The sequence below is a fragment of the Ranitomeya imitator genome, chromosome 7 (genome assembly GCF_032444005.1).
Source record: "Ranitomeya imitator isolate aRanImi1 chromosome 7, aRanImi1.pri, whole genome shotgun sequence".
In the NCBI taxonomy this organism is placed as follows: domain Eukaryota; kingdom Metazoa; phylum Chordata; class Amphibia; order Anura; family Dendrobatidae; genus Ranitomeya; species Ranitomeya imitator.
In genome coordinates this window covers 58,147,845-58,168,977 of record NC_091288.1, presented here as the reverse complement: position 1 = coordinate 58,168,977, position 21,133 = coordinate 58,147,845, and the positions used below count along the sequence as shown (strand labels likewise).

General features: G+C 45.9%; 1 protein-coding gene across 1 annotated transcript in view; it reads right to left on the bottom strand.

Annotated features, from left to right (window-relative positions):
• HDAC4 (histone deacetylase 4) overlaps nucleotides 1-18,964 on the bottom strand; it is a 213,280-nt gene extending 194,316 nt beyond the window's left edge. Inside the window, exon 1 of the mRNA XM_069733292.1 lies at nucleotides 18,794-18,964. The gene's annotated coding sequence lies outside the window, so the exon portion shown is untranslated. The remainder of the gene's footprint in view (nucleotides 1-18,793) is intronic.
• Nucleotides 18,965-21,133: the final 2,169 nt, after the last annotated feature.

Below are 21,133 nucleotides of genomic sequence, written 5' to 3'. Positions count from 1 at the left end.
AAAACATATTAATATAAATGCTGCTTGGCATTGCATACGAGCATAAGAAAAGCTACAGCAGATGAAAATCCATTTCATCAGGTACAAGGCCATGTAAATGTTGTTACACCCATGAACCAGACACGATGGGAACACAAGAGGTCTCAGATTGTTTGCTCTTTTTTTCCCCCACTGGAAAAACAAACTCTTGGAATTATGGAAAGCACCGGATAGACAGACATGTTGATGATATACATCTTTCAAAACATCTCGATGCATTCAGTATTGTGTATGAACACCTTGCACAGAAATCCCCACAGTTAGACGACTTTGTTGCTCTCAATTATATTATTAATGGTTGTCTGATGAATGTTCTGCAGTGCTGAATGCACTTGGTCACAGAAATCATCAAGATCCGCTGCTGGCAGCTCCCGTTGCAATTCATTATATAGCTACAAAGAATTATTTCCAAAGATATAAATATCTTTTGGACAGAATTATCTTTAACTCAAACTGAAAGATGACTTTTCACCACATTTTTTCATGTTGAACTGGACACACGATGTAATAGTGGCTGCAGAGCATAACATACGTATAGGAAATAGGGAATGGAAAAGGAAAGATAGTTACCGTATATACTCGAGTATAAGCCGAGATTTTCAGCCCATTTTTTTGGGCTGAAAGTCCCCCTCTCGGCTTATACTCGAGTCATATACCCGGGTGTCGGCAGGGGAGGGGGAGCGGGGGCTGTGTAGTCATACTTACCTGCTCCCAGCGCGGTCCCTGCAGTCCCTGGCTTCTCCGGCGCTGCAGATTCTTCCTGTACTGAGCGGTCACATGGCACCGCTCATTACAGAAATGAATAGGCGGCTCCACCCCCATAGGGGAGGAGCCGCATATTCATTGCTGTAAATGATCGGTGCCATGTGACCGCTCAATTACAGGAAGAAGCTGCAGCGCCGGAGAAGCCAGGGACTGCAGGGACCGCGCCGCAGCAGGTAAGGGGAGCGCAGCGCTATAATTACCTGCTCCTCGCTCCGGTGTGGCTCAGTCTGCAGCGTCCTCTAGCAGTGACGCTCAGGTTAGAGGGCGCTGTGACGTAGTCAGTGCGCGCCCTCTGCTGAGCGTCAGTGCTGGAGACGGAGCCGCAGAGGAGCAGGTAAATATTGAAAGCGCCGGCGTCCTGAGAAGAGAGGTGAGTATGGGATTTTTTTTTTTATTGCAGCCGCATTCTATATGGCACAGCATTATAAGGAGCACCTATGGGGCAATAATCAAAGGTGCAGAGCATATATGGCACAGCATTATAAGGAGCACCTATGGGGCCATAATCAAAGGTGCAGAGCATATATGGCACAGCATTATAAGGAGCACCTATGGGGCCATAATCAAAGGTGCAGAGCATATATGGCACAGCATTATAAGGAGCACCTATGGGGCCATAATCAAAGGTGCAGAGCATATATGGCACAGCATTATAAGGAGCATCTATGGGGCCATAATCAAAGGTGCAGAGCATATATGGCACAGCATTATAAGGAGCATCTATGGGGCCATAATCAAAGGTGCAGAGCATATATGGCACAGCATTATAAGGAGCACCTATGGGGCCATAATCAAAGGTGCAGAGCATATATGGCACAGCATTATAAGGAGCATTTATGGGGCCATAATCAAAGGTGCAGAGCATATATGGCACAGCATTATAAGGAGCATCTATGGGGCCATAATCAACGGTGCAGAGCATTCTATATGGCACAGCTTTATAAGGAGCATCTATGGGGCAATAATGAACGGTGCAGAGCATTCTATATAGCACAGTTGTATATGGAGCATCTATGGGGCAATAATGAACGGTATGGAGCATCTATTTTTCTTTTTGAAATTCACCGGTAGCTGCTGCATTTTCTACCCTAGGCTTATACTCGAGTCAATAAGTTTTCCCAGTTTTTTGTGGCAAAATTAGGGGGGTCGGCTTATACTCGAGTATATACGGTAACTTATTTTGGTTATGTTAAAAAAATAAGAAAACTGTATTATTTCACTGTTATATTAGTGGTTATGTACCCTAACCAGGGATCAGTTCATGACCCACATGTATCCAAGTGTTAATGGTTTTTGACTAATTAAAAAAAATAAAATGGTCGATGTTTAAATTTTTTTTCCTTCTACAATGACAACTTTGCTGATGGTGCGGTGTGCTTGCAGGCAAACTTAGGCTACTTTCACACTTGCGTCGGTACGGGGCCGTTGCAAACCGTCGGGCAGTGTGTTAAATGTAGCACAACGTGGGCAGCAGATGCAGTTTTACAAAGCATCCGCTGCCCATTGTGAGTTCCGGGGAGGAGGGGGTGGACTCGATGCACAAAAAAGCGTTACATTGAACTTTTTTTGTGCGTCGCGGCCGCCAAAACACGACGCATCTGTCGCACGACGGATGCGACGTGTGGCCATACGTCGCAATGCGTCGTTAATGCAAATCTATGGAGAAAAAAACGCATCCTGCGGGTTCATTTGCAGGATGCGTTTTTTCTCCAAGACAACACATTGCGACGACGCAAGTGTGAAAGTAGCCGTCTAGGCCACAAATCCGGTCAACCCTCCGACAGATAATTTTCATCTTATGGCTGAATTCAGCTCAAGAGCATATCCACAGGAGATGGAAATACAGCTAATTTATGCCAAAATACCAGCCGGAGTGAATGAGCCTTGAACAAATCTTATCCACATGATGTGAAATTTTTCAATGCGGAAATTGATCTGTGGTGCGGATTTTAAAACTCAACATGTCACTTCCCATTTTGGATTACAATCATGGTTTCCAAACGTCTTTTAACGAAGGGGATTGGAATCTGCAGAACAGTGCCAAAATATGCACAGGGATTTAAGGCAAAGTATTCTCTCTCGTGTGGACTTCAACCAGTGTCAAAAGGTTTTTCCGATATAAAGTAGGGCCGCACCTGTACGCCCTCATATACAGCATTCTAGAATGCCGCATGTATGGCCTCAATGCGCATAACACAAAAAAGACCTTTTATTATACTTGCCTACTGCGCAGTCCGGTCCGATGGGCGTCTCTGGTCTTGATCCGGCTCCTCCTTTCTACTCACGATCGCCGTCCTTCTTGCTTCCTACGTCATCCACACAGTGGCCTCAATGAAACTCCTGCCGAGGGCAGAGCAAAGTATTGGAGTGCGCATGCGCCCAGAACCTGCGCACTGTAGGGTGCATCATCCACATGAAGCAAGACGGAAGACAGGTATTGCAAGAAGAGAGGAGGCACCGGATCAAGACCAGGGACACCCATCGGACCACACCGTCTCGGAGTATAATAAAAGGGTCTTTTTGGTGTTATGCAGAGCGCATTGGGGACATATAGACGGCATTCTAGAATGCTGTATATGAGGTCGTACAGGTGCTGGCTTTTTTTTTTTTTTTTTATATGGGAAAACCCTAGTGACAGGTTCCCTTTAACCTGCAACAAATCCTTTAATCTGTAATACAGAACACTGAAATTACAAGGAGATATTGAAAAAAAATATATTATCTGATAAATGCCCCCACTGTTACTTGGTGAATAAACGCCCAATAATTATAAAAAAAAATGCACTCATAAGTTACAGCATAACTGTTTTTCGATAAAGTGGAGCTTTATATAGACAGAACATGAAATATAGTTATACTAGATGGTGGCCCGATTCTAACGCATCAGGTATTCTAGAATATGTATGTATGTATGTATGTATGTATGTATGTATGTATGTATGTATGTATGTATATAGCAGCCACATAGTATATAGCACAGGCCACATAGTGTATAGGAGCCATGTAGTATATAGCAGACAAATAGTATATAGCACAGGCCACATAGTATTTGTCTGCTATATACTACATGGCCTGTGCTATATACTATGTGGCTGCTATATACTACATGGCTCCTATACACTATGTGGCCTGTGCTATATACTATGTGGCTGCTATATACATACATATTGTAGAATACCTGATGTGTTAATACAGGCCACGCAATATATAACAGTGGCCACGCAGTATATAACACAGCCACGTACTATATAACACAGCCCACGCAGTATATAGCAGCCACGCAGTATATAACACAGGCGACGCAGTATATTACACAGGCCACGCAGTATATAACACAGGCCACGCAGTATATAACACAGGCCACGCAGTATATAACACAGGCCACGCAGTATATAGCAGCCACGTAATATATAGCACAGCCCACGCAGTATATAGCAGCCACGTAGTATATAACACTGCCCACGCAGTATATAACAGTGGCCATGTAATATATAGCACAGCCCACGCAGTATATAGCAGCCACGTAGTATATAACACAGCCCACGCAGTATATAACAGTGGCCACGTAATATATAGCACAGCCCACGCAATATATAGCACAGCCCACGGAGTATATCGCACAGCCCACGGAGTATATAACACTGCATATGTAGTATATAGCAGCCACGTGGTATCTAACACAGCCCAAACAGTATTTAGCAGTGTGGGCATCATATCCCTGTTAAAAAAAATAATTAAAATAAAAAATCGTTATATACTCACCCCCTAGGATCCAGCGAAGCTCCGGCGATACACTCGCGGCTGCCGCCATCTTCCATTCCCAGGATGCATTGCAAAATTACCCAGATGACTTAGTGGTCTCGTGAGACCGCTAAATCTTCTGGGTAATTTCGCAATGCATCGCCGGGAACAGAAGATGGCGGCAGGCGCGTGCGGCTCGGCGGACTACGGAGGGTGAGGATAGCAGGTTTTTTGTTTTTTATTATTTTTAGCAATACATTTTTTTTTTTACTATTGATGCCGCATAGACAACATCAATTGTAAAAAAGTTGGTCACACAGGGTTAATAGCAGCGGTTATGGAGTGCGTTACCCGTGGCATAACGCGGTCCGTTACCGCCGGCATTAACCCTGTGTGAGCGCTGACTGGAGGGGAGTATGCGGGCGCCGGGCACTGACTGGGGGGAGTAAGGAGCGGCCATTTTCTTCCGGACTGTGCCCGTCGCTGATTGGTCGTGGCCGTTTTGCCGCAACCAATCAGCGACTTGGATTTCCATGACAGACAGAGGCCGCGACCAATGAATATCCGTGACAGAAAGAAGGAAAGACAGAAAGACGGAAGTGACCCTTAGACAATTATATAGTAGATTATTAACATTTCTAAAACTTATGGAAATTAAAGGGTTTTTTCCCAGCCTGAGAAAAAAAAAAGTCTACTGAATCATCACAGTGAGCAATGTGCACTTTGTCATGATTCCCCTGTATTAATTTCACCATGTGAGTAGCTGTGATTTCAATACTTGCGGCCAAATTGACTTGCTTCTACTTCTCTTAAAGGGAACCTGTCACCCCGTTTTTTCAAGATGATATAAAAATAGCGCTAAATAGGGGCAGAGCTGTGCTTTAAATTAGTGTATTTTTGGAGCCTTTATTCCCCACCTATGCTGCCGAAATACCTTTGTAAAGTCGCTGTTTTGACGCCATCTTTGTGAGGCCGCGCATGCGCAGATGGTACTTCTCGGCTTCCCGGGGCTTCAGGAAAATGGCCGCGGGATGCCGCGCGTGCGCAGATGGAGATCGCGGCGGCCATTTTCCTGAAGCCCCGGGAAGCCGAGAAGTACCATCTGCGCACGCGTGGCCTCACAAAGATGGCCGCGCCCACCAATAAACCGCGGAATAGTGCAGATCGCGCTTTTTTCCTTCACCTGCGCACTGGATTCGCCTGCTGGGCATGCGCACACCACTACGCCACCAACGGAGATCTGGGGGAGAAACAGCGCTGTCACCACGCCCATATGACCAGACCAGCGTGAGTGACAGCCCAAAACGGCGACTTTACAAAGGTATTTCGGCAGCATATGTGGGGAATAAAGGCTCCAAAAATACACTAACTTAAAGCACAGCTCTGCCCCTATTTAGCGCTATTTTTATATCATCTTGAAAAAACGGGCTGACAGGTTCCCTTTAAAGGGAACCTGTCACCCCATTTTTGGCCGATAAGCCAAGGCCACCAGCATCAGGGGCTTACCTACAGCATTCTGTAAAGCTGTAGATAACCCCCCCCCATGTAACCTGAAATATAAGAAAAAACAGGTCCGATGGGCATTGCAGGTCCGGGTCCAGCGCCTCCCATCTTCATATGATGACGTCCTCTTCCTTGTTTCCTGCCGCGGCTCCTGCGCAGGCGTACTTTATCTGCCCTGTAGAGAAAAATACTGCGGTGCGCAGGCACCAGGAAAGGTCAGAGAGGCCCGGCGCCAAATCAGTATGCCTGCGCAGGAGCTGTGACAGCAAGCAAAGAAGAGGACGTCATCGTATGAAGATGGGAGGCGCCGGACCTGGACCTGCGACGCACATCGGACCCGGACCGCACCGGGACCGCCCCTGGGTGAGTATAATCTAACCTTTTTCTCATCTTTCAGGTTACATTGGGGGCTTAACCACAGCATTACAGAATGCTGTAGATATGCCCCTGATGGCGGTGGCCGCAGTTTATAGGCCAAAAATGGGGTGACAGATTCCCTTTAATCTTCAGAGAACTGGATACAAATCTAGTCGGCCTGTGACCACAAATATGTAAAATGCATACATGAGCTCACATGACTGCCACCAGCACAAAAATTACAGGAGAATCATGAAAGTGTGCTCATTGCACACTATCAAGATTCAGCAATCACCTATTACTGCAGACTTTTCTTCTGAGTCCAGAAAACCCCCGTAATGAAAAAAATAATATTAACATTGGTTTATCTTTTAAAGCTAAAGTCAGAGTCTGTACATGTCCAACCCTACAGCTTTGGTTTTCTTAGTTCATTGGCTAATTGATGGCATATTCCCAAGGGATGATGCATTTTTATGAACACTGGGTCTGATGAATTTAGAGTCCTATTCATAAATAAATTGGAGGGTTCAACCTATATTAAAGGGATTTTCCAGCTTTACTTGTCTATACACCATCAGCACTAAAAGTGATAAAACAATCGGGCAATCGCCCTCCCTAGGTCCATTGATTTGTCTCTGCCATTGTTCTGGCGATTACAGCCAAGCAGTGGTCTCAGCGGTTGCTCAGAGCTGCTGAGCCCAGTGATTAGCTGCAGCGCTATTGATGTGACATCACGGCAGGCTGCGGAAATCCCCGAAGCAGTGACGGATATGCAAAACAAGACGTAGAGACTACAGTAATTTGATTTAAAAATAAATAAATCAATCAGACACGCCAACTGCATGCAGAAAGGTGAAGCCCTTTAATCTAATGTGGACGGCCAGCTAAATTCTGGAATCACACTGCCGAGCAAATTAGCATGCTGGCATCAGCCACTGATCAGACACACCCAAACTGCAACATTTTCTTCTATCAACAAAAATTATTACAAAAGCTTTCAGCAAAATAATATTCAAATCAAACTACACCCATACATATATTATATATACAAACAAATTGCTAATTTGCGCTCTCCCAGGCTGCAAGCAGAGGACGCTTCATGTCTGGAGGAATGCACCTAGACTGACGCGGACGGGATCTAGGAATCCGGGCATCTTAGGAGCAGCGCTTGCAAGCCCGAAAGAAAAGAGGTAACCTAGTAAAAGAGCAAGAAACTGTAAAGTTAAATATCCCTCTGTTCAGGAGAAAGGACAGGATTTTTTTTTTTTTTTTACAAGAGGTAAATGGCACAGTTGTTTTTTTACAAGCATTTTTATCAATGTAGGCAAAAGCTGAGTTTTAAATAAAGAAACTCAACTATTAAACCAAAACAACAAATGCTCCCCTCCAGTTTCAGTGATGTCGGCGCCAGGGTTGACGTGATATTGTTACGTCATATGAGCGCTGCAGCCAATCACAGAGGGAGAAGGGGGGGCTAAAAACTTTCTGACAGGTTTCCCTCAAATACTGTATAATCAAGAGTTATCAAACACAGAAGAGTTTCTAACTATAAGCCATTGTCTGGCACGACACGTCCAGAAATGCAACACATGAGCCGCTGGAATAAATCAGAGTCTAAGGGTACCGTCACACATAACGATATCGTTAACTAAATCGTTATGTGTGACAGCGACCAACGATCAGGCCCCTGCTGGGAGATCGTTGCTCGCTGAGTAAAGTCCAGCACTTTGTTTCGTCGCTGGATCTCCCGCTGACATCGCTGAATCGGCGTGTGTGACACCGATCCAGCGATGTCTTCACTGGTAACCAGGGTAAACATCGGGTTACTAAGCGCAGGGCCGCACTTCGTAACCCGATGTTTACCCTGGTTACCGTTGTAAATGTAAAAAAACAAACACTACATACTTACCTTCCTGGTGTCTGGTCAGGTCCCTCGCCGTCAGCTTCCCGCACTGACTGGTGATCGCCGGCCAGCCGTAAAGCACAGCACAGCGGTGACGTCACCGCTGTACTTTACGGCCGGCGTTGAGTCAGTGCGGGAAGCTGAAGGCGAGGGACATGACCAGAAACCGGGAAGGTAAGTATGTAGTGTTTGTTTTTTTACATTTACAACGGTAACCAGGGTAAACATCGGGTTACTAAGCGCGGCCCTGTGCTTAGTAACCCGATGTTTACCCTGGTTACCCAGGGACTTCAGGATCGTTGGTCACTGGAGAGCTGTCTGTGTGACAGCTCTCCAGCGACCAAACAGCGACGCTGCAGCGAACGGCATCGTTGTCGGTATCGCTGCAGCGTCGCTTAGTGTGACGGTACCTTTAGTTCACAAACCTGCCCCGATCTTCTCTAGATCTCTCCTGCCATCACATCAAAAGCACCTTTTCTTTACCTTGAGAAACTTGAAAGGGGTTTTCCAAGAATTAATATACCTTTTTTTTTTTTTATTGCAAGGGCTTGCAGAGATAAAAAAAAATAAACTACAGTTTATCTTCCGTGCGTTTGATACCGTGCCGCACAAGAGGTTGGTACACAAAATGAGAATGCTTGGTCTGGGGGAAAATGTGTGTAAATGGGTTAGTAACTGGCTTAGTGATAGAAAGCAGAGGGTGGTTATAAATGGTATAGTCTCTAACTGGGTCGCTGTGACCAGTGGGGTACCGCAGGGGTCAGTATTGGGACCTGTTCTCTTCAACATATTCATTAATGATCTGGTAGAAGGTTTACACAGTAAAATATCGATATTTGCAGATGATACAAAACTATGTAAAGCAGTTAATACAAGAGAAGATAGTATTCTGCTACAGATGGATCTGGATAAGTTGGAAACTTGGGCTGAAAGGTGGCAGATGAGGTTTAACAATGATAAATGTAAGGTTATACACATGGGAAGAGGGAATCAATATCACCATTACACACTGAACGGGAAACCACTGGGTAAATCTGACAGGGAGAAGGATTTGGGGATCCTAGTTAATGATAAACTTACCTGGAGCAGCCAGTGCCAGGCAGCAGCTGCCAAGGCAAACAGGATCATGGGGTGCATTAAAAGAGGTCTGGATACACATGATGAGAGCATTATACTGCCTCTGTACTAATCCCTAGTTAGACCGCACATGGAGTACTGTGTCCAGTTTTGGGCACCGGTGCTCAGGAAGGATATAATGGAACTAGAGAGAGTACAAAGGAGGGCAACAAAATTAATAAAGGGGATGGGAGAACTACAATACCCAGATAGATTAGCGAAATTAGGATTATTTAGTCTAGAAAAAAGACGACTGAGGGGCGATCTAATAACCATGTATAAGTATATAAGGGGACAATACAAATATCTCGCTGAGGATCTGTTTATACCAAGGAAGGTGACGGGCACAAGGGGGCATTCTTTGCGTCTGGAGGAGAGAAGGTTTTTCCACCAACATAGAAGAGGATTCTTTACTGTTAGGGCAGTGAGAATCTGGAATTGCTTGCCTGAGGAGGTGGTGATGGCGAACTCAGTCGAGGGGTTCAAGAGAGGCCTGGATGTCTTCCTGGAGCAGAACAATATTGTATCATACAATTATTAGGTTCTGTAGAAGGACGTAGATCTGGGTATTTATTATGATGGAATATAGGCTGAACTGGATGGACAAATGTCTTTTTTCGGCCTTACTATGTTACTATGTTACTATGTTCCACGGCCTTCCCCTCCCCGAAATACCCCATGTCCCTCATTTCTCTGTCTTAACAGACTGTAGAGGTGACTTCAGAACCACTGCAGCCAATCACTGGACTCAGCGGCCTCCTGATAAACGCCTCAGTGTCACTGCTGAGCCCAGTGATTGGCTGCTGTAGAAAGAGGGACGTGGTGGCGGCAAGGAGTAAACTTTACTTTGTTATTTTTAACCCCTGCAAGCGATTGAAGATATATATTTTCATTGTTTTTCCCTTGCAAAAAACGTTTTAAAACTGCTGCAGCCATAGTTCTAATATTTACAGGGCACAAATAGCTGCAATTGTAAATATAACCAATATGTCTCCTGTCCTGACAGTTGGCTACAATGTATCAGTTTGGGGTCCATGCTGTTGCCTGTGTTGGCTACTACAGTCTCCACTTCTCAGCACATGGACCAGCCCTACAGCCAAACTTTCTATACGGAATAATGAAACTTTAAGGGTATGTTCACACGTTCCTGATTTCCATCCTTTTTTTTTCAGGACTGTTTTTTAAAAAACTGCAGCTCTTGGCAGAAAACGCAGGTCCTTTTTTTGGTCCTTTTTTTGTCCTTTTTTGATGCGTTTTTTTATGCGTTTTTTGATCCTTTTTTTTATCTTTTTTTATGCAGTTTTCTATGCAGAGTCTGTGTGTTTTCTAGGAAGTTTTTTAGGGTTAAAATGGCTGAAAATACCCTAACCCTACCCCTACCCCTATTCTAACCTTAGTCGAAAAAAAAAAAAAATTCTTAATTTTTTTTTATTGTCCCTACCTATGGGGGTGACAAGGGGGGGGGGGTGTCATTTACTATTTTTTTTTATTTTGATCACTGAGATATAACCTATCTCAGTGATCAAAATGCACTTTGGAACGAATCTGCCGGCCGGCAGATTCGGCGGGCGCACTGCGCATGCGCCCGCCATTTTGCAAGATGGCGGCGCCCAGGGAGAAGACGGCCGGACGGACACCGGGACGCCGGGTAAGTATAAGGGGGGAGATTAGGGCACGGGGGGGGGGCATCGGAGCACTGGGGGGGGGGCATCGGAGCACGGGGCGGTGGGATTGGAGCACCGGGGGCGGGATCGGAGCACGGGGGGGCAGCCACACTCCGCCCACGCACTTCCGCCCGCTTCCCCGCACTTCCTGCTGCAGCGGTTCTGCACCATAAACCGCAGTGGTTCTGCACCATAAACCGCAGTAAAACCCGCAGATATTTTTTTCATCTGCGGGTTTTACTGCGGGTTTGACCTCACAATGGAGGTCAATGGGGGCAGAACCGCTGCGGCTCCGAAAAAAGAAGTAACATGGTACTTCTTTTTTCCCGCAGCTATTCAGCGCGGCTTTTTTTTTTTATTTTCCGCATTGTGGGCACAGCAGTTCCTGTTTTCCATAGGGTACAATGTAATGTACCCTGCATGGAAAACAGCTGCGGACCCGCAGCGGGAAAATCGCGGCAATTCCGCATGAAAAAAAGGATCGTGTGAACATGGCCTTGGGGTATGTGCACACGTTCAGGTTTTTTCGCGTTTTTTTTTTTCAAGATAAAAACGCATTACAAACCGCAGACATATGCATCCTATCATTTAGAATGCCTTTTGCAATTTTTGTGCACATGATGCGTGTTTTTCCACAAAAAAAAAAGCAGCATGTTCATTAATTTTGCGGATTCTTCGTGTTTTTCCCGCTATTCTATGCATTTGGAAAAAACGCAAAAAAACCGCACAAAAAAAAAACGCATGCGGATTTCTGGCAGAAATGTCCGGTTTTTGTCAGGAAATTTCTGCAAGAAATTCCTGACGTGTGCACATACCCTAACGAATATTTTGCAAGAAATTTCAAAACTATTTTCATGGTAATTTATGGAGGAAAGAAGTTGCTTCTACGATAAGAAACTGCTGACTGGTACAATATTTAAGAGGTTTTCAAGCTCCTCTTTATCAGAGGTATTTTTTGAAGTGAGATAAAGACTCCAGGTGAAGCCTTGACGTTACTGTTTATTTAGACTTTACCAATCTGGTGGAGATGAGTAATAAAGTCCCCAGCTACTCTTCTGATTAGACTACCTGGGGCAACACTGTGCGCTTTGCGCCACAACTATGACGCCGCACCAGCTGATCAAAAGAGGAGCTGGGGGACCCGCAGGTAGGAGGCGATTATGTGTCCACGTTCAGGATTGCATCAGGACTTGGTCAGGATTTTATGCAGGTAAAATCCTGGCCAAATCTGCACCTGAGGTCACTGGCAGGTCGCCTGCGCTGTCCTTGCGTTGTTTCTGCAATGTAAGGACATGCTGCATTTTTAAAAGACGCGCCGCATGTGCGTTTTTGCGGCTATGTCGCATGCATCTTTTAATGCATAGTGGAGACGGGATTTCATGAAATCGCCTCCACTATGCTGTAACATCTGGACGCTGCGTTTTTGACGCAGCGTAAAAAACGCAGCGTTTCCTGAACGTGGAAACATACCCTTAGGGCTCCCGACTAGTACTAAGCTGGCTACTAGACCAGGATCCTGCAAATTGATTTGCTCATCTTAAAAATTAGCTCTCTGGAAAGAGAACTAGAAAGTGTAAGGCTAGTTTCACATTTGCGGTTAAGTCCGCAGAGTATCGCTCGCAAATGCATGCAAACACACATGCAAACGTCTGATAACGCAGTGTTTTTTATCCACGTTTTTATTGATACCACATTTGTGCAGATACGTTCTATTGATCGCCCGTTATTGCATTTTAATGCAATGTCGCAGTGACCAAAAAAAACGTAATTCTGGCGGGTTTTTTTTTCCGCTACGCTGTTTGGCGATCAGGTTAATGTTTTTTTTTTTATTGATAGATCTGGCGATTCTGAACGCGATGATACCAAATATGTGTAGGTTTTTTTTTTTTTATTGTTTTATTTTGAATGGGGCAAAATGGGGGTGATTTAAACTTTTATATTTTTTCACATTTTTTTCCCTTTTTTTTTTTTTTAAAACTTTTGCCATGCTTCAATAGCGTCCATGGGAGGCTAGAAGCTGGCACAACTCGATCGGCTCAGCTACATAGCAGCGATCATCAGATCACTGCTATGTAGCTGAATTGCAGGCTTGCTATGAGGGCCGACCACAGGGTGGCGCTCACAGCAAACCGGCATCAGTAACCATGGAGGTCTCAAGGACCTCTATGATTACTATGCAGAAGCATCGCTGACCCCCGATCATGTGACGGAGGTCCGTGATGCGCTCATTTCCGGCCCGATGGCCGGAAGCGCCGGTTAAATGCCGCTGTCTGCGTTTGACAGCGGCATTTAACTAGTTAATGGCGGCGGGTGAATCGCGATTTCACCTGCCACTATTGAGGGCACATGTCAACTGTTCAAAACAGCTGACATGTCCCGGCTTTGATGCGGGCTCACCGCTGAAGCCCACATCAAAGCGGGGGGTTCTGAACTCGGATGTACTATCCCATCCGAGGTCAGAAAGGGGTTAAGGGGTTAATGGGCATGTCTAAAACAGTTCCTGGACATGTGCAGTCCGAAGTATGCAAGCGCATCAAACGCATGCGTACGCAAAGACATGTGTACGCATGCGTTCCCATAGACAGTAATGCGTTTTTTTGCTGCCTTCCTTGCAATAACAACCGCATACGTTTCTAAGCGGCAAATTGACGCCTCTAAAATTACTACATGTAGCGTTTACCGCGCCAAGCCGCACATAATGAAACGACGCATGCGTCGTCAAATGCAGCAAAACGTAACCAATCTCAGACACCTGCGTCCCTAATGTTAAAGATAGGAATATACGATGCATGCGGAAAATTGCGGCACAAACGCTGCGGACACAACCGCAAATGTGAAACCAGCCTAAAGCAATTGAAGGAAGTGCATAAAGCCAAGAAAAAAAAAAAGTCTGCAGAGCTAACACTGCAAGTGACTGGCACAATTTTTGTAAATTAGGTAGGTTTATCTTTCTCATAGGTTTTCCCATCCCATCACCCCCTCCTACCGTAACCCCTTATTTTCCTTATTCTCCGTGATACATTACGGGAAGAAAAACATTAGACTTGAACAAAGAAGATCCAGGAAAACATACTCAGAAGGGAGGTAAGAACATTTCTAAAACAATCCACAGCGAGGATATTGGAACAAAACAAAATCCTCTAAACTGCATGCTCGCAAACGCCAGAAGCCTGACAAACAAGATGGAAGAACTAGAAGCAGAAATATCTACAGGTAACTTTGACATAGTGGGAATAACCGAGACATGGTTAGATGAAAGCTATGACTGGGCAGTTAACTTACAGGGTTACAGTCTGTTTAGAAAGGATCGTAAAAATCGGAAAGGAGGAGGGGTTTGTCTCTATGTAAAGTCTTGTCTAAAGTCCACTTTAAGGGAGGATATTAGCGAAGGAAATGAGGATGTCGAGTCCATATGGGTCGAAATTCATGGAGGGAAAAATGGTAACAAAATTCTCATTGGGGTCTGTTACAAACCCCCAAATATAACAGAAACCATGGAAAGTCTACTTCTAAAGCAGATAGATGAAGCTGCAACCCATAATGAGGTCCTGGTTATGGGGGACTTTAACTACCCGGATATTAACTGGGAAACAGAAACCTGTGAAACCCATAAAGGCAACAGGTTTCTGCTAATAACCAAGAAAAATTATCTTTCACAATTGGTGCAGAATCCAACCAGAGGAGCAGCACTTTTAGACCTAATACTATCTAATAGACCTGACAGAATAACAAATCTGCAGGTGGTCGGGCATCTAGGAAATAGCGACCACAATATTGTACAGTTTCACCTGTCTTTCACTAGGGGGACTTGTCAGGGAGTCACAAAAACACTGAACTTTAGGAAGGCAAAGTTTGACCAGCTTAGAGATGCCCTTAATCTGGTAGACTGGGACAATATCCTCAGAAATAAGAATACAGATAATAAATGGGAAATGTTTAAGAACGTCCTAAATAGGCAGTGTAAGCGGTTTATACCTTGTGGGAATAAAAGGACTAGAAATAGGAAAAACCCAATGTGGCTAAACAAAGAAGTAAGACAGGCAATTAACAGTAAAAAGAAAGCATTTGCACTACTAAAGCAGGATGGCACCATTGAAGCTCTAAAAAACTATAGGGAGAAAAATACTTTATCTAAAAAACTAATTAAAGCTGCCAAAAAGGAAACAGAGAAGCACATTGCTAAGGAGAGTAAAACTAATCCCAAACTGTTCTTCAACTATATCAATAGTAAAAGAATAAAAACTGAAAATGTAGGCCCCTTAAAAAATAGTGAGGAAAGAATGGTTGTAGATGACGAGGAAAAAGCTAACATATTAAACACCTTCTTCTCCACGGTATTCACGGTGGAAAATGAAATGCTAGGTGAAATCCCAAGAAACAATGAAAACCCTATATTAAGGGTCACCAATCTAACCCAAGAAGAGGTGCGAAACCGGCTAAATAAGATTAAAATAGATAAATCTCCGGGTCCGGATGGCATACACCCACGAGTACTAAGAGAACTAAGTAATGTAATAGATAAACCATTATTTCTTATTTTTAGGGACTCTATAGCGACAGGGTCTGTTCCGCAGGACTGGCGCATAGCAAATGTGGTGCCAATATTCAAAAAGGGCTCTAAAAGTGAACCTGGAAATTATAGGCCAGTAAGTCTAACCTCTATTGTTGGTAAAATATTTGAAGGGTTTCTGAGGGATGTTATTCTGGATTATCTCAATGAGAATAACTGTTTAACTCCATATCAGCATGGGTTTATGAGAAATCGCTCCTGTCAAACCAATCTAATCAGTTTTTATGAAGAGGTAAGCTATAGGCTGGACCACGGTGAGTCATTGGACGTGGTATATCTCGATTTTTCCAAAGCGTTTGATACCGTGCCGCACAAGAGGTTGGTACACAAAATGAGAATGCTTGGTCTGGGGGAAAATGTGTGTAAATGGGTTAGTAACTGGCTTAGTGATAGAAAGCAGAGGGTGGTTATAAATGGTATAGTCTCTAACTGGGTCGCTGTGACCAGTGGGGTACCGCAGGGGTCAGTATTGGGACCTGTTCTCTTCAACATATTCATTAATGATCTGGTAGAAGGTTTACACAGTAAAATATCGATATTTGCAGATGATACAAAACTATGTAAAGCAGTTAATACAAGAGAAGATAGTATTCTGCTACAGATGGATCTGGATAAGTTGGAAACTTGGGCTGAAAGGTGGCAGATGAGGTTTAACAATGATAAATGTAAGGTTATACACATGGGAAGAGGGAATCAATATCACCATTACACACTGAACGGGAAACCACTGGGTAAATCTGACAGGGAGAAGGACTTGGGGATCCTAGTTAATGATAAACTTACCTGGAGCAGCCAGTGCCAGGCAGCAGCTGCCAAGGCAAACAGGATCATGGGGTGCATTAAAAGAGGTCTGGATACACATGATGAGAGCATTATACTGCCTCTGTACTAATCCCTAGTTAGACCGCACATGGAGTACTGTGTCCAGTTTTGGGCACCGGTGCTCAGGAAGGATATAATGGAACTAGAGAGAGTACAAAGGAGGGCAACAAAATTAATAAAGGGGATGGGAGAACTACAATACCCAGATAGATTAGCGAAATTAGGATTATTTAGTCTAGAAAAAAGACGACTGAGGGGCGATCTAATAACCATGTATAAGTATATAAGGGGACAATACAAATATCTCGCTGAGGATCTGTTTATACCAAGGAAGGTGACGGGCACAAGGGGGCATTCTTTGCGTCTGGAGGAGAGAAGGTTTTTCCACCAACATAGAAGAGGATTCTTTACTGTTAGGGCAGTGAGAATCTGGAATTGCTTGCCTGAGGAGGTGGTGATGGCGAACTCAGTCGAGGGGTTCAAGAGAGGCCTGGATGTCTTCCTGGAGCAGAACAATATTGTATCATACAATTATTAGGTTCTGTAGAAGGACGTAGATTTGGGGATTTATTATGATGGAATATAGGCTGAACTGGATGGACAAATGTCTTTTTTTGGCCTTACTAACTATGTTACTATGTTACTATGTTATTTTTACACGCATATGTTCAATCTGTGCAGCCATTATATCTCGGCTATCTTGTTTGATGTTTCTCCATTGGAGTTGTGGTTTGTTACTCTCAATCATGACTGTATTCTCCCATGTGATGTATATACTTTTGGTTTTTTTTGTTTATTTTCATATTTTGTTCCTTTTTGTTTTATACATTGGATGTCACTTTCTCTGTATAGATTTCCCTTTAGCACACTGATGAAGGTCCAGTAACGACTGAAACGTTTGTGAATACTGTATGTAAATAAAACCCCCACTTTGCATCACAACACTTCTGGAGTGTGCCAGTCACTTGCATCTTACATCAAGGCTTGGGAGCCTATGACCGTGCACCTCCTCCTTTTGGCTGTGCTGAACATTTTCCATATAACTGCAGAGCTAACACTGTCACATGACGTTAACGGAAACACTTTATAGTACCATAATAGCTGATACGATCAATAAATCCAGAAACTTCAGTTACACCAGTGTCATCACGTGGGGAGGGAGGTTGCACTGGGTGCCAAATTCTGTGGAGGTGCAAAGTTCAACCCCACCTGCCCCCTACTTTCACTAAGCCAGGACCTCACTGGACTAAGATGCTTACCGGAGGGATGACAGCTCTCAGCATGGTAACGCAAGCTTTGTCATCTCAGTTGCTGCCTATGCAGAGCAAGAAGTATTGGCCTGCACTCTGTCCTAAAACGAAGTGCTGGTGTAATGGGCCTGAAGACCCTTTGTCCACAAAAGTCCAAATTCACCGCACACTGTCATTCTGGTGATGTAAGAAAATAATATTTATTACACTTGGGGAGAACAAAAAAACAAGTGTAGCGAAGGAACAAATTACAGAGCGACTATGTTCAATAGTGACGGTTTGACCTACCCCATCTATCATGGGTCTCTAATAGTACTGGTCTTCGCAAATGAGTTAGGATGGGAGCGCAGACGGGCACAGGGCGACTGCGCGGACGGGCACAGGACTGTGCGAACAACTGTACGGACGGGCACAAGGCGACTGCGTGGATAAGCACAGGACGACTGCGACGGGCGACTGCGGAAAGACTCAGGATGACTGCGCAGACGGGCGCAGGGCGAACACCGCGGGCGCAGGGCGAACACCGCGGGCGCAGGGCGAACACCGCGGGCGCAGGGCGAACACCGCGGGCGCAGGGCGAACACCGCGGGCGCAGGGCGAACACCGCGGGCGCAGGGCGAACACCGCGGGCGCAGGGCGAACACCGCGGGCGCAGGGCGAACACCGCGGGCGCAGGGCGAACACCGCGGGCGCAGGGCTCAGCGGACAGGCACTACGGGGCACATAAAAGCTCCATGCTTCCTATTCCCCAGCTGTCCCTGGCAGGAGCAGCTCAGGGGTCTCCTGTGGAGGTCTCAGGCTGGATGAATGGTGGGTATCCGGCCACAGCCGTCAGTGGAGCCTCCACAGCTCCCGTGCTCCGCACACACGTGTCACAGTAAATACACAGGGCTGCACCGTCACACCGGCCATTCATTACAAGACACACCGATGGCGCCCCGTGCTCTGCCCGCGATACATGCACGTATCGATCACCACTCGCGCCACCTGCACACAGACCCGGGGTAACGGGGGGAGAGGTGCAGACATGGCAGCTGAGGGTGCAGACGTCTCCTCCTCTCACCTGAGCAGCGCACCGCTCCGGGGCTCCAGGCCGCGCTCTGTGCTATGTTCCTGCTGTCTCACTGATCCTCCTGTTCTACCCGAGGCTCCGAGCGGCCAACATCCCGCGCACCTCCTAACACTGCGCCCTACTTCGCACTGAGCGCTCATTGGTCAGTCCATCTGTCACTCTGGAAAAAAGGTCCCACCCCCGGAGACCTCTCTGACCAGCAGAAGCAAAGCCCGATACACAGTCGCTCGCCCATTGGCTGCCAGAGATGTCAATAACAAAGAGACTGGCATTAGAGCCTCACTCCCATGTCCCTGCCTTGTTTCTAAAACGCGCTAATCATTGTGATAGGGCGGGATAATAGAACAGTGAAGAAAAATCATTGGATGAGGAAGCTGTCAATCTAATAATAGACCGCTTATTGTGACCCCCGAGAGCCTTGATAATTGCCATTGGTTGTTTTGCTTCACGTGTTCTATATTTGTTTACTGCAGCCAATGAGTGGACGAGTTATTTATAGGCTGGTCGGGTTTGGTGTCAGCGTGAGTCTGACCTCCGGGAGGGGGCGGGACTTAGCGTCGTCTATTTAAGCGGGTGTTTGCGCGCGCTGTGTTGTTAGTCGCGCTCGCTACGTAATCCGTGTATGGCGGCTGTGGTGAACAGTTGAAGACGCGGTGCCGGGTAACGCTGCGGCTTTATATGTGTAATGTGTACGTTCTCCATACATGGAAGAAAATGAGAAGGACCAAGCGTTTCCCATAGCAGCCAGTAATGCCCAGAGGGGGCAGCTATGGAGGCTTATGGGGCTGCAGTGAAAAACTTGTAACTGTCCTCTGTTAAAGGGAGTTTCCATGTTATTACTTGTTTTTTCACACAGACCTATGGTGGCTTTTGCTGCAGATTCCCTGCAAAATCCACAGGTGCTGACATCTTGTTAAAGGGAACCTGTCACCCCGTTTTTTCAGATTGAGCTATAAATACTGTTAAATAGGGCCTGCGCTGTGCGTTACTATAGTGTATGTAGTGTACCCTGATTCCCCATGTATGCTGAGAAATACATTACCAAAGTCGCCGTTTTCGCCTGTCAATCAGGCTGGTCAGGTCGGGTGGGCGTGTTCACAGCGCTCTTTTCTTCCCCAGCTTTCCGTTGGTGGCGTAGTGGTGTGCGCATGTCCAAGGTCCGAATTCCCTGCGCGCACGTGAAGACACAGCGCGCGATCTGCGCTGTCATCCCTTTCATCGGTGGGGGCGGCCATCTTCCTGGGGCCGCGCGTGCGCAGATGGAGTGCTCTGCTGCACGGGGCTTCAGGAAAATGGCCGCGGGATGCCGCGCGTGCAAATTAGAGATCGCGGCGGCCATTTTCCCAAGAAAATGGCCGCCGCAATCTCTTGTGCGCACGCGCGGCATCCCGCGGCCACTTTCCTGAAGCCCCGTGCAGCAGAGCACTCCATCTGCGCACGCGCGGCCCCAGGAAGATGGCCGCCCCCACCGATGAAAGGGATGACAGCGCAGATCGCGCGCTGTGTCTTCATGTGGGCGCAGGGAATTCGGACCTTGGACATGCGCACACCACTACGCCACCAACGGAAAGCTGGGGAAGAAAAGAGCGCTGTGAACACGCCCACCCGACCTGACCAGCCTGATTGACAGGCGAAAACGGCGACTTTGGTAATGTATTTCTCAGCATACATGGGGAATCGGTACACTACATACACTATAGTAACGCACAGCGCAGGCCCTATTTAACAGTATTTATAGCTCAATCTGAAAAAACGGGGTGACAGGTTCCCTTTAAGCAGAATACTACACAGGATTTATCCTGCGCAGCCTCCTGTTACCATATTATTATGATTATTTTAACATTGCATCTTTTTTTCTCCTGTTACAATGTGTGATGTCATCCCCTTTAAGTGGCTTTCTCGCTACAGTCACTAATAGCCGGATATTCCCCCTATGACAACCAAAGTGGCAGTGCATTTCCATCGCCTTTACTTGTGTGCACTGGGAAAAAAAATAGGCTCCTGGATAGGGGGGTGCTGTAAATATTTAAAGGGATTGTACAGTTAAAAAAAAAAAGTATGCAAATTTAAAGGGTTGTGTACCACTGGATATATATCAATTACCCTGGAGTGTTGTAATATATATATACTAGCTATTGAACCCGTTCTACGCCCGGGTGGCGAGCATTTATATTGGTATATGGTCTCCATCCTGGTATGTGCTGCTCCATCCTGCGCCCCCATCCTGTCATGTGCTGCTCCCATCCTGTGCCTCCATTCTGTCATTTGCTGCTCCCATCCTGTCATTTGCTGCTCCCATCCTGCGTCCCCGTTCTGTCATTTGCTGCTCCC